Source organism: Myotis yumanensis, unplaced genomic scaffold (genome assembly GCF_028538775.1).
Source record: "Myotis yumanensis isolate MYYU_CA2020_CCGP unplaced genomic scaffold, mMyoYum1.0.hap1 SCAF_3, whole genome shotgun sequence".
NCBI lineage: Eukaryota > Metazoa > Chordata > Mammalia > Chiroptera > Vespertilionidae > Myotis > Myotis yumanensis.
Window position 1 is genome coordinate 156,057,768 of NW_027223754.1, and position 16,402 is coordinate 156,074,169.

The 16,402-nt window shown below is 39.4% G+C and overlaps 1 protein-coding gene across 2 annotated transcripts in view; it reads right to left on the reverse strand.

The window, feature by feature from the left end:
* SLC16A7 (solute carrier family 16 member 7) overlaps positions 1–16,402 on the reverse strand; it is a 377,073-nt gene that overhangs the window by 149,323 nt on the left and 211,348 nt on the right. The window contains exon 2 of one of the 2 annotated variants that reach the window (XM_070409837.1): positions 2,790–2,828. The exons of the other annotated variant lie outside the window; for it this stretch is intronic. The gene's annotated coding sequence lies outside the window, so the exon portion shown is untranslated. The remainder of the gene's footprint in view (positions 1–2,789; positions 2,829–16,402) is intronic. 2 annotated transcript variants of the gene reach the window in all.

Genomic DNA, 16,402 nt, shown 5'->3' on the forward strand with positions numbered 1-16,402 from the left:
CCCCTGCCAACTTGGTCGCCCCTAACTGCCCTCCCCTGCAGGCCTGGTCGCCCCTAACTGCCCTGCCCTGCTGGCCTGATTGCCCACAACTGCCCTCCCCTGCCGGACATCTTGTGGCTGTGGGCGCCGCCACCATCTTTGAGGGTGTGGCATTCAATTAGTATATTCCTTCCTTATTGGCTGTGGGCGCTACCATCTTTGAGGGCTGGGCAGTCAATTAGCATATTCCCTCCTTATTGGCTTTGGGCACCATCATCTTTGTGACTGTGTGAGGGTCAATTAGCATATTCTCTCTATTAGATAGGATATCAATATTAAAATTTTATTACCCCATATGGTCTTGATGTTTGTCATTTTATTATGAAAGTGGGGACAGGGCTACCTACTTTGATATGCATTATAAAACACCTAAGAATATGTCGCATGTTTAGAACTCTGAAAATGAAATCCAAATTTAGTTCCTCTTCAAGCACATTGAGGGCTTTATAAATAATACTTTCAAAAGTCTATTTGGTCTTAAGCACAAAGTTCTTTCCTCAAGACTATGGTTGCTAAATGGTGTTTCATAAAATTCCAGTGTTATAAAATTCTGCTCAAAAATGGCATGTGTAATCAAATAAGTGAAAAATTATGAACTTAGGCATTGCCTGAATAACTGTAGATTGGAAGCTAGTGCCTGTCCAAAGCCAAGGAGAATGAGTATATTAATAACTAGAGGCCCAATGCATGAAATTTGTGCAAAAGTAGGCCTTCGCAGCTGCAGCTTTGTCTGGAAGGTAGTCCGGAAGGTCGTTCCACTGTTCGGCCATTCAGTCAATTTGCATATTATGTTTTTATTATTATAGATGATAAATGAGAGGGTGCATATATTTAATAAGAAGAAACCATTTGCCTTTATAAATCTTAGAGTGTGCACTAATTTAAGTAATATATTCCCATGGCTAAAGATGTGAAGAATAGAGCAATAATATATGCAGATTAAATTTTTTTATTACATATTTTATGAAGAAATGGGCCTAAAAGTAATGCTAAAAAGAGAGAAGCAATTTCATCCTCACACTACATATTAACTCAAAATATTATGTATTAGAAAAAAATATACATTAATTATTTAATAAAGTTAGCCAGCCACTTCTCCAAAGATTGTATTTATGCCACAACATGTAACAATTAAAATCTATAAAATATCACTCATTTGAAGTAAGTTCTCAAGCAGAATATGACTTTTAATGGAGTAATGATGCTAGTAAATATGTTATTAAGTATAACAGGAGAAATGAGTTTGAGATACCTTTTAAATAATTAATATTAGGAAAACTGGAAATAAATACATGTGTTTTAGCTTTTCTCATATAATGGGCTTATTCTGGAAATGCTAAAATTCTTCTAATTTCCATAGACAACACTTTTCTCCATAATAAAAGTTACTCAGTCCCCCTTTCTCATTCTATTGAACATTATTTTTTGCCCTTACAAACAGCTGACTTGAACTAATTGAATAACTAAGGAACAGAATCAAGCAGTCTTAAGAAGATGACAGGGTTATTTTTACACAATAAAATACAAATAATGTAACTTAAAAATAAACTGGGTATTTTTTTTTTTTTTGGTATTGTAAAAAACATCTAACTCGATATTTTTTTAATTAAAAAAAAAAAAACACTAAAATAGCCCAGCTGGTGTGGCTCAGTGGTTAAGCGTCCACCTATGAACCAGGAGGTCACGGCACATGCCCAGTTGTTCGGCTTGATTCCCAGGAGAGGGTGTTCAGGAGGCAGCTGATCAATGATTCTCTCTCATCATTGATGTTTCTCTCTCTCTCTTCTGCTCCTTTCCTCTCTGACATCAATAAAAATATGTTTTAAAGAAATATTAAAATAGGAAAAACTAAGAGCTTACTTATAGAGGACAAATGCTAATTTAGACACTCAGTGTTCTACCAGAATATCTGAATTGCATGGCAAATGATTTCTGTAGATGTTTACTTTTTTAGTTCTGTTCAAAGTAAATGATAAATGCTTTGGTCAGGAGCGAAAGAGAATTTCCATAAAATGATGTTATTTTGGCACTATAGGGTGCTTCCTACCCTCAATAAATACATTAATATGTGCCTCCAATTCTTTTGTTAAATAACAAGCAAAATGCTGTACAATGAAATCCCTACTCTATGTATTTATGTGTGAAGGTCACAAGCCTAGGGTGGTAAAGCTACCAGCCTGTTACTGCAGGCATCATGCTGTTGCTTGCCCTTTATGTTTTTCTTTGTCAGTCTGGCTTTTGGCAACTGTTAGGTTCCCATGACTATCATTTGTAGTTTCCCCTTCCAGTAAAGCTGAAGGGCATTTCAGGGAACAGTCACTAGGTCTCGGCCAGAGTCAATGCCAAGATTCAACAGAGTCAAGTCATGGAGCAAGAACCAGGCCAGGGTCCAAGATGAGGCAATAAGCAGGCTCCAACAGACTCATCTTTTTAGCCTCTCTGGTACTTACTAGTAGAGTTCACAGGACAAATCCAGTCTGATGACCAAGATGGAGTCCAGAAAAAAACAAGTCTTCCTGTTGATTAGGATACTGTTTCAGAAACAGACCAAAGGCAGATTTCGGGAGCAATGGCAGCACCATTCATGACACTCAAGAACAGGAGTACAGAGCAAAGATAAGAATGCCTGGCAACGTTGGCGGCATCATGATTGGCATAATTGTGTGATACACAGTGTACTTGTTTCACAGAGGCAGCCACCTCAGCATCTGAATGTGTGCCAATCTTGGCACATACTTCTCTCCACATACCTGTTTTCAATCGTATCAGGAAATTCCTCTTACAAACAACTGTAAAGAGAAGAAAAAAGGTGAAAATCAGTGTCAAATGAAAGTAGAGAAAGTTTTTATTAGTCGTCACCGGCATATTTGAAACAAAATTATACTGAAAAATTGAAAAAGTATGTGGTTGTGTGTTTTTATTTTCAGATTTCTAGGAATTTCAAAGGCTTCTCAAGGAATATAAAAAGGAGATGGCTCTACAGGCAAAATAATGTATGGTTTTTTTAAAAAGTTTAATTCTCTAATGAAATAAAGTTACAGAATCATGACACTTCAACCACCCTATATTATTCTGATGCCTTTTAATAAAATAAAGAGCACATCAGAACCACTTCCTTTAAATCATTAATGATTTCATTACAAAAGATGGTCCTTTACAGGAGCCAAAATATTCACGTAAAAACTTTTCTCACCCCAATAGACAATCCGGCAATATTATGTTTGTTAATTTCAGGACTAATAACCTTCAGTAGGATTGTTGGTCAGAATCCTAGTATGTTTTCAACTTGATTCTCTATTTCCACTTTTGTGAAAGAAGCCCAATGATACAGGAAAACCTAATTTGAACAACTTAGCTTTATTTGAATTATTGGCCTTAGACCGTTGGCTTTGGCAAACTGCAGCTTATATATTATACATTGCCTTATAAATAAATAGATGTTCTGTGCTCATAACCTGTCTATAAAAGTGTTCAATTCACAATGGAACATTTAGTAAAGGGTAAAGAAGGTCATACTAATGGACGTAGATTTGACCTTGGATAATAAACACATGCAGCAATACACAGAAGATGTATTATAGAATTGTACACTTAAAACCTACATAATTTTATTATAACCCCCAATAATTTTAATAAAACATTATTTTATTATTACCCCCAATAATATTAATTTTAATAATTTTTAAATGGAGAATTTCTTGTTTTTCCCATCAACTCTCTCCTATAAAATACTATTAGTAGGTAGTAGTAATAACTGATAATATTCCCTCATGTTACAGAGACGTTGAGGTTGTCAGATAATGACTTTCAGGACGGGATGCATATAAAACCCCTATAACCATTTCTCTTTCCCCTTTTCAAACCCCAAAAACCTGAGTAAGTCCTTGTGAGAATCCTTAGGACACCAAGAGAACGCCAAAAAGTTACATGTTCAGATTTAGATTTCACAGACCACAACTCAATATCTGAGTGTATAGCTAAAGAGACATTAAGTATTATTGCTTCAAGGCAAAAGCTAGTAAAGCAAGAGGCCCAATAAAACATGAAATCATTTAAAATAGCTTATAGACTAAAAAAGTTGAATGGAATACTCACTCTTAAATGAAGTTCTAGACTAAATATGCATAATAATTTTGATCACAAATACTAAAGTAACATTAGGTTTCTAAGCATTTAAAATATTTTTTTAATTAATGATAGGTCCATAGATAATGAACCTAGGTACCTTATTGAGATAGAGTCACAAATCTATGTTATTGATAAAAATATTTAAAACACGATTAAAATTTGCATGTCTCCTCCATGCAGCATTTTTTTTCTTAAATTAATACGTTATTTAAAAATTAAAGATAAAAAAGAAAATAATTTTTAGATGAGCTTTAGATCTGTAAATCCTCCAGTGGCAGGCCATTACCTTGTGTAATTAATATTAACCATGCAGCAGGTTACTCTCTACAGAGATGCTAATATTGCCCACAGGGATGGACTTACATTTTCTTTTTTTTTTTTTCTTTTTTTTTCTTTTTTTTTTTTAATAAAATCTTTATTGTTCAGATTATTACATTAGTTACTCTTTTTTCCCACCATAACTCCCCTCCACCCAGTTCCAACCCCACCCTCTGCCCTCACTCCCCACCCACTGTCCTCATCCATAGGTGCACAATTGTTGTCTAATCTCTTCACTCACCCCCACACCCGTTTCTCCCCCCCCCCCCAAAAATAGTCAGTCCATTCCCTTTCTATGTCCCTGATTCTATTACAATCACCAGTTCATCAGATTATTTATTCACTTGATTTTTAGATTCACTTGTTGATAGATGTGTATTTGTTGTTCATAGTTTGTATCTTTACCTTTTTCTTCTTCTTCCTCTTCTTACAGGATACCTTTCAGCATTTCATATAATACTGGTTTGGTGGTGATGAACTCCTTTAGCTTTTTCTTATCTGTGAAGCTCTTTATCTGGCCTTCACTTCTGAATGATAGCTTTGCTGGATAAAGTAGTCTTGGTTGTAGGTTCTTGGTATTCATCACTTTGAATATTTCTTGCCATTCCCTTCTGGCCTGCATAGTTTCTGTTGAGAAATCAGCTGACAGTCGTATGGGTACTCCCTTGTAGGTAACTGATTTTCTTTCTCTTGCTGCTTTTAGGATTCTCTCTTTGTCTTTTGCTCTTGGCATTTTAATTATGATGTGTCTTGGTGTGGTCCTCTTTGGATTCCTTTTGTTTGGGGTTCTCTGCGCTTCCTGGACTTGGAAGTCTATTCCTTTCACCAGGTAGGGGAAGTTTTCTGTCATTATTTCTTCAAATAGGTTTTCAATATCTTGCTCTCTCTCATCTTCTGGCACCCCTATAATTCGGATGTTGGTACGCTTGAAGCTGTCCCAGAGGCTCCTTACACTATCTTCATATTTTCGGATTCTTTTTTCATTTTGCTTTTCTGGTTGGGTGTTTTTTGCTTCTTCGTATTTCAAATCTTTGACTTGATCCTTGCGACCCTCTGGTCTGCTGTTGGGAGTCTGTATAATATTCTTTATTTCAGTCAGTGTATGCTTACTTTCTAGTTGGTCCTTTATCACAACATCGAGGGTCTCATTAGATTTCTTGAGGATCTCACTACATTTATCGGCGGTCTTACCAGTCTTTTCGAGGGCTTCTAAACAGTTCTTTAAAGACCTTAAAAGTGTGGTTTTGAACTCTATATCCAACAGTTTGCTTTCCTCCAATTCTGTCGTTTGTGTCCTGTTTCTTTGTCTTGGCATTTTTTTATGCTTCGCTGTGTCGATAGAGTGCCTTTCTGTGCTAAGTGTCCCAATTACCTAAGGTAGACACTCTTGGTGCACCCCCTTGTGGGCTTTGTGCACAGTCTTGTTGTGGTTAAGCCTTGATTGTTGTAGTTATCACTGTGAGGAATTGACCTCCAGGTCAATTGGCTGTGAGAATCAGCTGTGTCTGCGGTGGGAGAACTTCTGTGCTGGAGACACCCCTCTGGGGCTAGACTTGCTTCGATGGGGCTTTGGTGCTCACTGAGTCTGCCTCCTGAGTGTGTCTTTTATGGTTCCACGGAGCTTAAAGCTGGATGGTCCCACTCTGACCTCTGGGCTTCCTGGCTCCTGGATCTCTAGGGAGGTGCTAATCTAGCCTTTGCCTGAGGCTATCCAGCAAAAGCCTCCCTGCAGGGCTTGGGCGGGGCGGCTCCCACGGGATCAACAGGGCGGGGTTAGCAATTATGGCTGCTCTCAGTCTTGCCCTCAGAGGCTCTGCTTCTCAGTGTCCCAGTAGTCGCTGCAAGCCCCACGGAGAGAAAGCTGCCCTAGGGTTCTGAGCGATGCCAGACAGTCCCGCTTCTCCCGTATGAGTCTGGGTCCTTAGAGACTCGCCCGGAACTGGAGCTCAGAGCCTGAGACTCCCTCCCGATTGAAAACAACCGCGCCCTCAGCCTCCAGCCCGCTCCACATGCACTCCGAACCTTAGTATTTTACTTCAGCACTGCGCCTCCTCTGAGCCTCGGTATGCTTTTCTCTTTCCTCCTAGTTGTAGAACATCCACTCAGCCAGCTTTCCTGTGGTTCTGGATGATGTCCGTTCCATCTTTTAGTTGTATTTTTGAAGTGGTTGTTCGAGGCAGCAAACTCCCGTGTTTACCTATGCCGCCATCTTGGTTTCTCCCGATCTGGACTTACATTTTCTTATACTCCTTGAGGCTTCTTCTAAACATTCACCTTTTCCTATCTACTCATTATCTCCTATACTGTCATATCTAATAGTGCTATGCAAATATTTCTGCAGTACTTGCTGCTTTTTAAGTTCAGAAAAAGAAACTCATATTAACTTGCATTGATTCTTTGTTTTCCTTCTGACAGAGGCCATCCCTTTAGGAAAATGCATTCAAGCACTTAACTGCCACATTGAAGATACCATGCAATAAGTAACTGGGAACTATATGAATAATAGAAACAGGAGGAAACCAAGATGGCAGCATAGGTAAATGCCAGTACTCACCGCCTCTCACAATCACATTAAAATGACAACTAAAATAAAGAACCATAATTCAGAACTGCCTGAAAGCTGGCTTAATGGAAGTCCTACAACTATATAAATTAATATATTTTTATTTACTTCAGAGAGGAAAGGAGAGGGAGAGAGAGAGAGAGAAACATCAATGATGAGAGAGAATCACTGATTGGCTGCCTCCTTCATCCCCCACGCTGGGGATCAAGCCTGAAACTGGGTATGTGCCCTGACTGGGAATCAAACTATGACTTCCTGCTTCATAGGTCAATGCTCAACCACGGAGACATGCCTGCCAGGCAATTAGGAGGGATATCTAGGCTGCAGAGGTCTCCCATTAGGAGCAAGGAGTTCCAGCCCCACACCAGATCCCTCAACACAGGGGCAGTGGCTTTGGGTGATCTAGGGACATACTGGGAGGAACTGCATTACCTGGCACTGGGCAAGAACTCAGCAGATAGCTTTCTCCCAGACAAAAGTGCTGGCAAAGGTCATTGTTCCTAGGCTGAGACCCCCCCACTTCACAGACGCAGGTGCCATGTCTGAGTTTCCATCAGCTTGGCTCACACTGTTTGCTTCATCCTGGTGATTTCCTGAGATTCCAGCCTCATCCAATTTGCACCCCCACCAAAGCTGTTTGCAGCAGCTTTTCCATATGAATGGCCTGTCCTGACTCAGGCTTCAGACTTTCCTAAAATCTCTCAAATAAACAGCAGCTGGTGTCCGCATGCCCCATACCTATCAGTAAGAGGCCCCAAGCTCAGCACTAGCAGCAGCCTGCCTTGCTTCACACCTTGGCCTCTCCTGGGCACATCTAAGCCCAACAAAAGTAGCAGGCATCTGTAGATCACTCTGTAGCTCCTGCCGGATGGCCCCAGGCAAGGCACAGGCAGTGGATCACTTTCCACCTCCTGGTTATTAGCAAAAATTATTAGTGTATGTTCAGTATGCATGCACTTTATGAAGGTAGAGACAACATGGGGGAAAAAAAATGAAATATATTCTCTGTCCTCAGCAGAAAATAATCAATTTTGTCCAATGAGTAAATACTCCAGAATAGTGATTTTCCATGTAGATAATATTTTAGTATCACAGATTATAGATAAAACAAAAATCTTTTCTTTAAGCAGTTCACCAATGAACTAAAATGTCTCAAGGTGAAGAATCACTGCCCTAGATAAATACTTAAAAAAAATACACTCATAGGCAAATGGTTATAATAGTATATGAATTCTACACAGTGATATGATTCTTACACTTCAGCAAACTTTAGTATTTATCTTTGTGTTTGCTTTTACTTTTGAGTTTTGTGGCACTTACAATGGCCATCTGCTCCTTTCACTTTAAATACTATCTATCTTTCAGCTCCAAAACATATCCACTTCTTTCATTAAAGCCTTGTTCAATTCCTCCATCTCATACTAAAGTCTCCCTCTTCTGAAATCCTAGAGCTGGGGTCAGCAAATGTTATCCTCCTAAATGCCAGAGAGTAAATACTTTAGGCTCTGCAGGCTTAGTTACAACTACTCAACTCTGCGCTGCAGCAAGAAAGCAGCCACAGAATATATTGAAACAAACTGGTGGCTGTATTCCAGGAAAGCTTTATTTGGAAAAGCAGGCAGCTGACTGAATATGGCCCAAGAGCTATAGTTTGTCAACCTCTATTGTAGAAGATCACTGCTCTCTACCATTTATTTTGACATTTAATCCTATTCTGGGTTGTACCTTTAAACAGTGCATCTCTGAAGTTACAGTCTCCTCAAGGGGTCAGGAAAGATGTCATATATATATATATTCAACTCTCTATGCAGAGTACTTCATAACAGCAATGCTTAATTATTTACTGATTTAAATTGATTTAAGACATGAGAGTAAGATCTAGTTGCCATTCGCATCTTACCTGCATTGAAGCATCTACTACATTGACTCTCAGGTTTCTCTAACAGACAGCCTCAATTTGCTGAGTCTTTATTCTCCCTTTAATGAATATCATCAATTATTTTTCAAGTTGAGACCATATTGTATTTTCCCCCTTATTATTATTACCTACCATGGATATGGCCATGTAGATGCCTGTGGCGACATAATCCATCCCCTGTAGCTGCCTCTCGCTATAGTAGCGGCGTTTCACAGCTAGCTGCCTGTCATGATAGTGGGTGCCTCTCGCAATAGCGTCATCCTCTCGCGATAGAGGCTGCCTCTCAGGAGAGTAGCTGCCTGTGTCGACAGTGTCTGTCTCTCGCGATAGTGCCTGGCTGGGTTGCTGTCTATCAGGATAATAGCTGCCACTTGAGACAGTGCCCAGCTGAGAAGCTGCTTCTGGTGCTAATAGCTGCCTGTCCCAATACTGTCGGCCCGTAGCTGCGGGTCTGGATTTATCATTCCTTCAGGCCCTACTGGCTTCTCCAGCTTCTCTGAGTTTACAAAGAGTCACAAGGTCATTCCTTTCTCTAAGCTTCCCAGTTTGGTTCCAGATGCATCCTCTAAGCAATAAGGAAGCCTCATTCCGCTGACTCTACGTTTTAACAGATCGAAACTCATTATAGTTGACTAGTCTTTTTTTTTTTTTTTTTTTTTTTTAACATTTCTCAAGCTTCTTCCCCCTGGAATCTCTTAAAACCCACAGCATCAGTGAATATTTTAAAATACTAATATTAAAAATATACATTGTGGTTAATCCAGATCCCCTTACTGATGAGATGTGCAACCTTGGGTAAAATATTTCAACCGCTGTGCCCTAATTCTCTCATCTGTAAAATGAGGGTCAAAAGGTTTTGAAGGTTAAATTAGTTAAAACATGTAAAATAAACATGTAAAAGGATGCTTCGCGTATTGAAATGTTCAATAAAGGCAAGCTAATTTTACTCAAATATTATCTCTACAGCTTAACCTAAAAGCCACTTCTTTGGTCCAGTGTCTCTTAACTCATTTATTATACGCATACAAATACACACGGCATGTTTGTCATTTTACCTCCTATGCCATTCATCTACAAAGAGAAATACTTTTAGTGAGTAGCTAATTCTTAATTGTAACCAAAATTTAAAGTGGGTTTCCTTTCTTTCTTTCCTTTCAGTAGTCTATTCATTTATTCATTCGTTATGCTGAGGGCCAGAGATAAATGTTCAGCCATGAGATAACAGTAGGTCCTTCCATAGATGGATCTCCTGACACACTTCTATTTTTCACCTCTAACTTCATCAGAAAAGAGGTGGTATTGATGGCTAATTGAGTTACAAACAAGAGTTCAAACATTTACATTAATAAATAATCCTTTTTATCCTTGAACTATTCTGTACACTTCTTGACTTTCCTAAACTTGAACATCTCCAAAAACTTAGTTGCCTTAAAAAAAAAAAAAAGAGCTTAACCAGGTCATGCAAAGAACATTTAGAAAAATAGAATGTTAGATTAATAGAGAAAACATAAACATGTGATCTATCACCACAAATGTACAGGCTGTCAATCAACCCAAAAAGGGATTTATTTTGTGTGGCCCAGAAAGCTGAGTAAGGGCCCTACATAGAAGCAATAGAATTGAGTAACAATTATAACTGGATTAAACAGACTGCCTCATTGTGCATACTTAAAGTAAACAATAGATTATTGTTTATTGAAGATGCTGAAGAAACAACATAGAAAAGTAAAAACAGATATCCTCTAAGTTCCTTGAAATGCCATAATCCACCAAAATGCTAAATGATATGTAAAGGTGAATTCGTTATTATTGCTAACATCCTGAAATTTGTAGTATTTGAAGAAACTGAAGGCTTATACAATTGCGACTGTGATAAAATGGCTAAAACAAATAAGAGAGGTTACAAATGCAATGTTACTGAAATTTTAGAAAAGAATCTTCATCCCATTCAGGGGCTTCAGAAGAAATTTGAAGGTGCTGTTTAAACTCAGGTTGAAGATGAGATTAAAGTGAAATATGGAAATAGCAAGAAGTTAGAGCATTTTAAGACGAAAGAACAGCATGACCAAAGGTATAGTGGCATGAAGGTGAATGAGGCACAGGGGACACTTCAGTTTGACTTCACTACGACGGCAGTGGGAGATGAGCCTGAAAAAGCTTTCTGGAGTAACAAGGACTGAAATGTTGCTCCTCAGACCACGTAATGGGAGTCACCAAAGTATTATTTACAAGCAGGTAAGAGAGAAGTACTTCAGTTGGAGTATCTGGTGGCACAGAAGAATTAACTTGTACAGTGAGAGACTAGAAATGAGAAGCTCTGCTACGAGACTACAACATGACTCTGGGAAATATGTCAAAAGTGCCGGACTCTGTGGCAGCATCAGAACAGAGGACACTTTGGATATGCAAACGTCAAGTCTTAGCAACCGACTGAGTCACAAGGCCAGGGCAGAGAGGGTCTCAAAAGCTTCCAGACTAGAATACTGTAAAATAATAAGACCAATAAAAGCAGAGGGAGCAGCAGAAAGAAGGAAGACACAGAAAGTTCAGAAGAACCCACAAGGTGTCGGTGGTGTTAGCCACAGTAAGGGGAGCGTTCCAGCAAGGCATTTGGGAAGGTCAGCCTGGAGACTACGTGAAGGTCAGGGCTGAAGATAATGACGTGGGAGTTACTCCTACTGAGGTGAAAGCCAAGGCGAAGAGAAGATGAGTTTTGCCAATCGATAGACTATACACAGAAGCAAAACTCAAAATATAAACTGAGGAACACATACTTCCGTGAGTAGGAGGTAAAAGGAGAGCCAAACCAGCTGCCAATGAGCAGTCAGAGAAGAGGAGAACACAGAGAGCACGGAAGCCAATAGGGGGCTGAGGAGCAGCAGGTGCCAATATTGCCAAAAGCTGTGGAGAGTTTAAAGCAAATAAAGATTGCTTTGGCTGGTGTGCTCAGTGGTTAGAGTGTCAGCCCACGCACCAGAAGGGTCATGCATTCGATTCCCAGTCAAGGGCACATACCTGGGTTGCAGGTTCAATCCTTGGCCCCCGTAGGGGTGCATGCAGGAGGCAACCAATCGATGTGTCTCTCTCACATTAATATCTTTCTCCCCCTCACTCCCTTACCTTTATCCCTCCCTCCCTCCCTCCCACTATCTCTGAAAAAATTAATGGAAAACATGGCCTCAGGTGAGAATTAACAAAAACTAAAAAAATAAAGCAAATGAAGATTTGGAGCCTAGGAGGTCCATGATAATCTGATTATTAAATGTTAATAATTACATAAATCTTATGAGAAAAATCTTATCGATTCAAATCAAAGTAGTTTCACAAGAGATTATTATCTTTTAATATATTTTTATTGATTTAAGAGAGGAAGGGAGATGGAGAGAGAGAGAATCATTGATCTGCTGCCCCCTGCATGCCCCGCACTGGGAATGGAGCCTGTAACCCAGCATGTGCCCTGACCTGGATCGAACCATGACCTCTTGGTTCATAGGTTGATGCACAACCATTGAGACATACCAGCCAGGTGAGATTATTATTATTATTATTATTATTGTTATCTTTTGAAGAGAAAAACAAAACAATTTCTTATTTGAAGATATTCTGATCTCAAGGATAATTTCCTTAAACATTCTCAATTTTTATCCTATTGGACAATAGTTAGTACTAGTCTTCCAAGGGGTATATTTAAATGTGGGGGCAATTTAGCTAATTACAATGACTTGAGGGGAAGCTGGGGGCATAAGGAGGACAGAGGCCATAGACACTAAGTGTCATCTAATGAAAGTTATGCATTCCCACACAAGGAACAGTTGTCTGCCCAAAACACCAATAGTGTCACCTGTTGAGAACACTGTCACACACTGCTGTTTATCACTAGATGTATCTTTGGCATATTTGAGAAGAACTGATAGAACTTCAGATGCTGAAATTTTGGAGCAGTGATTTTAAAATAAGGTAAACATCATTAATATAGTTCATCCCTTAGAAGCGTTTCAAGCAAACGTATGTCTTTTAGTTTTACTGTTTATTCCTATCTAATCTAGTTCCAAAGGAAACAGGTCTTCAAGAAAATTACATAGTGGAGCAAATAAATAAATAAATAAATAATATTCCACATATTAACTCTAATCAGAATCTGAGTAGGGGTATAGATGATTAAGATACATTTCATTGTGTTATTAGGTGAGGAAACAGCCAATGTTTGCAATAAAATATTTTCTTAAAAATACCAATATTTTATACAGATCTTTAAACAATTGCATTCTCTTGCATTCACCACTCATACTAAATATTTTCAATTGAAAATTGCTGTTTTAATGCCTAGTATTACCAAGAATACATCAGCAGTTCAGGTCACTGAAGCACATAGGCATTTTTATGGGACTATTCTAACTGCTCAAAACTTTTAACACAAATATCTTTACACTAGCATCTTGTAGCTGTCACTCAAATGACTTGTAAGAGTTTATGAATAACACTGATATTTATGAATATGTCTGGAGCAACCAAGCACCCATTCGTCCACTCCAAGGTGAACTAGTTTTATTATAGTCAAGTTCAATTTGTTTAACTTGTGGTTAATTTTTTCCAGTGTTCTTGATTATTACAGTTTATACTTAAACACACATTACCTCTCTTATTTACTAACTGCTAAATATGTGTGGTAAAGGTTACATCTTCCTCTAGAGCAGGGGTGGGCAAACTTTTTGACTCAGGGCCACAATGGGTTCTTAAACTGGACCGGAGGGCCGGAACAAAAGCATGGATGGAGTGTTTGTGTGAACTAATATAAATTCAAAGTAAACGTCATTACATAAAAGGGTACGGTCTTTTTTTTTTTTAGTTTTATTCATTTCAAACGGGCCGGATCCGGCCCTCGGGCCGTAGTTTGCCCACGGCTGCTCTAGAGTCTAGAGTAGACAATGGTCCATAGGAAGCTATTCTCTCGTATTATGATTGTAAGCAGCAAGTAGACTAGGCACTGTGGATCACCAGTTAAGGGACCAATTGGGAAAATAAAGCTTTCTCTATATGTATGTTTCTCTAGCAGTTTAAAAAAAAGTTCTATTACTTACTAAGACTTAGTATACGGTTGTTTCCTAACACATTTCCTAATAGCTTTGATCCAAACACTGTTGAGAAAGTCTCTGACAAACCAGGATGAACTCTCAGACAATGCAACTCCATTTAGTGGTTTATTATACAATCCAACACTGTAACCCCATCTAATGGGAAACTTGCATTTCAAAAGGCACCCAAAAATCTGTTTAAAAGAATAAGCCAGTGATCCTTGTAACAATCTAACAGGCATAAGGCCAAATATTGAATACCTACCCTGTTTTGAGTTATGCCTATGTATATGCTCCGCACAGTGCTAAGCATTTTACAGGCATGATATGTTTAATCTATACAACCAACACATGAAATTAATTATGGTCCTCTTCTTACACTTGAAGAAACCAGAGAGGTTCAGCAACTTACACTAGCTAGTAAGCGGCAGAGCCAGACTTCAGAACCCTCTGCCCTGTCCTGCCACAGAGACCTTTGTCCCACAGAGGCTCCCAGATGAAACACACATGGTCTCTACTCTCAAGGACCACATCACCTAGAAAGAGAGCTAGAACATCTACCTGAATGTTATGATTCCAGATAAAATATACTAACTGGCCTCAGAGAAGTCCAGATAAAGTTTCAAGGCAGTTCAGAGGAACACAGATTTCTTGAAAATAACAAGACCTGGAGCAAATTTTTTCTGTGAGATGGATTGTAGGGGAAGGAGGTGGGTAAAGGGCCATACAGGAGCATAACTAGTATTTTTTTTTTTAATATATTTTATTGACCCCTTACAGAGAGGAAGGGAGAGAGATAGCCAGAAACATCGATGAGAGAGAAACATCGACCAGCCGCCTCCCGCACACCCCCCCACTGGGGATGTGCCCCCAACCCAGGCACATGCCCTTAACCGGAATCGAACCTGGGACCCCTCAGTCCGCAGGCCGACGCTCCATCCACTGAGCCAAACCGGTTTCGGCCATAACTAGTATTATCGCATGCCATTCTCTTTGTCAGGTAGAGTAGAAGACACCTTACATTTGTTATCTTCCTTGTTCAGAAAAAACCATAAAAGTATTACTCCACGTTGCATAAAACTAAGTCAACCAGTGGGTCAATGGAAATTTGAACCCAGGCACCCTCATTCAGCTTCATCCAAGGCAGAAGCTGTAATACTTAGTGATTAAAACCAGGCTGCCCAGTGCTTGCCCCAACTCAGCCACTTAGTAGCTGTGCTATTTGAACAGGCTGCTTAACTCTCTGTGGCTAAATTCCTCTTCTGTAAACGAGGATATTGACAGAACAACTTCATTGGGTGGTTAAAGGGATAAAAGGAGTTAATGATATACAGAAAGTGACAACACCATGCAATTACTATACTCTCCCTGGTTTCTTAGAGTGAATGGATTAGTCTGTCCAAAGTCTGGAAGATTCTGAAGCTCAGTCTTGTTAGACAGACCCCCAGAGCAAGGACAGTGGGCCAGGTACAGACACTCACTAGATCAGAAAGCTGTGGATGCCTAGCAAGGGGCAAAACTGAGAAAACAAGAACCTCATCCCCAAGGTAACTATCCTCCCCTAGCATAGACCCCCTGACCTTTTCCTCCCTAAAGATGACATCTAGGTCTCATGTGTATTTCAGCTCCAGGCCTAGAAAAGCAGCAGAGTCAGACAAGTGACCATAACATATATACATTTGTTTTACCTAGATTTACAAAAGATTTATAATATAATGTTTTGGTTAAGTATATTTGACAACCTTCTCAAAGTTTAAAATTTCAAAAACCTTTTTTAAAAAAAAATATATGTTTATTGCCCTAGCCAGTTTAGCTCAATGGATAGAGTATCGGCCTGCAGACCAAAGAGTCCCAGGTTCGATTCTGGTCAAGGGCACGGATCTTGGTTGCAGGCTCCTCCCCAGCCTGGGCCCTGGTTGGGCGTGTGCACGAGGCAACCAATAAATGTGTTTCTCTCACATTGATGTTTCTCTGTCTTTCCCTCTCTCTTCCACTCTCCCTAAAAATCAATGGAAAAATATACTTGGGTGAGGAGTAACCAAAAGAAAAAATTATATATACACACACACGTGTGTGTGTGTGTGTGTGTGTGTGTGTGTGTGTTGACTGATTTTTAGAGAGAGAGGGATAGAGAATTAGAAACATTGACAAGAAATATCATCTATCACGTCATCTATCACAGCGGTTCTCAACCTGTGGGTCGTGACCCTTTGGGGGTCAAACGACCCTTTCACAGAGGTCGCCTAAATACATCCTGCATATCAGATATTTACATTACAATTCATAACAGTAGCAAAATTACAGTTATGAAGTAGCAACGAAAATAATTTTATGGTTGGGGGTCACCACAACATAAGGAACTGT